This window comes from Cupressus sempervirens, chromosome 10 (genome assembly GCF_028749045.1).
Source record: "Cupressus sempervirens isolate cs-2001-9-10 chromosome 10, ASM2874904v1, whole genome shotgun sequence".
NCBI classification, from domain to species: Eukaryota; Viridiplantae; Streptophyta; class Pinopsida; order Cupressales; family Cupressaceae; genus Cupressus; species Cupressus sempervirens.
Genome location: NC_143127.1, coordinates 349,835,921 through 349,838,071, shown reverse-complemented (window position 1 = coordinate 349,838,071; position 2,151 = coordinate 349,835,921). Strand labels below are relative to the sequence as shown.

Sequence of the window (2,151 nt, the reverse complement as noted above, 5' to 3'; positions counted from 1 at the left end):
CTTATATTCAAGATCTCAATGCCAATCTGAAATTTTTTATCATTTTTGTTTTGTAACAATAGAGAGATTTACATATATGTTTTGATTGGAAGAATTTATAATATGTATTTGTTTATACAATTGATTTAGTTTTTAGATTTTGATATTGATTGAACAACATGCTGATTTAAAAATTAAAAAAATTCTTATATATTATTTCATGAATTGTAGAGCCAACTAATTGTCTGTGATCAATAAATTTAACTTTTTCTTTTTCTTCTTTGATTAGATTCTGAATTGAAGATTTATATAATGAAACTAAATTATTAGGTTAAGAATGAAAACTACGATTCTTTTGTAAAAGTAAACTTACCTACAAAGCCTATCGTTTCATGTTTGTACATGTAATTTTGGACAATGGTATTGTAAAGGTGACATTAGGCAATCCTCAAGGAATGGTTGTTGGCGTTCAATATGGAGGCATTGATAACATTCTTGATCCAACTAAAGCTCCCCTACATAGAGGGTATGTTGGTCATTTTTATTTTATTTTGTGGGCATTGGGTAGACAGATTGATAATCTTTTTAATGCAATTCAAGGTTCATTTCATAGAGAATATGTTGGATATTTGATATTTTTTCTTTTATTAGTTCCTAGTAGAATCCTTCAATTTTTTATTAGACGAGATTGACCAACCAATAAGAACACAGTATTCAATTCCACTCAACATAAACTTTATAGTTGATTATTTACATTTATTTTCATTAATTAAAAATTCTGATTTATCTTATTTGTGATTGGTTTGAGCAATGAGAAAAATCAAATTTTATTTTTAAAAATTATAAAAAATCAAATATCAATAAAATAAAATAATCTAAATTCATCCAAGTCTGCGCCGACGGTTTCATCGTCCGCTTCGACCACAAATTCACAAAATCCTCAGCCGACCCAATCGACGGAATCCCCAACTCACAGGAAAAACTCCCCCTCATTCTCTACTTCTATGGCGGCGGCTTCTGCATCGGCTCAACGGCCTGGCAATCATAAAACGAATTCCTCTCCGGCCTCTCAGTTCGGTCGAAATCCGTGGTCGTCTCAGTCGATACCGCCTCGCACCAGAAAATCGACTACCTATGATGATTGCTTCCATGCTCTCAATTGGGTCTTCAATCCGCCCAAAATGAAGTCTTGAAGGATTTTTCAGGGACCCAAGATGAGATTTTTAAGGATTCTTCAGGGCATCCTTCAGGGATCCAAGATGAGACTTTTAAGGATCAATGGCTCGCAAATCATGTCGATTTAAGCCGGATTTTCTTGGCCGGGGAGAGCGCGGGCGGGAACATCGCGCACACAGTCGGAATCATGGCTGCCCGCAAAACTGATCTGAAGATCAGGGGACTGATTGTTCTGCAGCCTTACTTTGGGAGTGAAGAACGGATTGAGTGTGAAAAGAAGGCGGAATCTGAGTATTGTACCGATGATTCAATGGCGTTGGAATTCAATGACACATTTTGGCGATAAAATATATATTATAAGGATTTGACCAGCCAGGAATGTACAATCTTCTATAATATTAATGAAAATTCTATAATATTAATTTATATTAAATAAAAGTTATAATTTTTCTTTTTTTAAATAATAAAATAAAAAAAAAATTAGAAAATACATTATCAAATAGGAGTAAAATTAAAATAATCTAAATTCTGGAAATTGAAATTTTTCGATCTCTAGAAGCATCCACAATTCTTCGAACTTATTAAGAAGTACTTTTGTAGTGCTTGACTTTAAGCTCTCTGCCTCACTTTACAATGTCCTTTTTAAAGAATGAAATAAAAAATTCTTTAAAAAATACATTATCAAATAGGAGTAAAATTAAAATAATCTAAATAATTGTTATTCTTCTGTGTTCTTAGCTAGCATAGAAGTTTAAGTAACCCATAATTGTGTTGTTAAAAAAAATAATTATAATTCTATTTTCAAGGGTGAGCTTTTGTGAATTTTGATAAATAGATAGTTAGTGTTTGTTGCAAGGCTTCTTAGGAATGAAATCATTATGTTGTGGGAAAAACACAGATTGTGGTCGAAGTCTTTGGAAGGTGAGCAATAATCATCATTTTGTAAAGATTGTTCCTATTTTTTTGAGTGTAAAAGCTTCTTCTAATTTGTATCCT

General features: G+C 32.0%; 1 pseudogene; it reads left to right on the top strand.

The window, feature by feature from the left end:
• Positions 1-865: 865 nt before the first annotated feature.
• Positions 866-1,501, top strand: LOC149534028 (putative carboxylesterase 6; annotated as a pseudogene).
• The last annotated feature ends 650 nt before the right edge of the window (positions 1,502-2,151 follow it).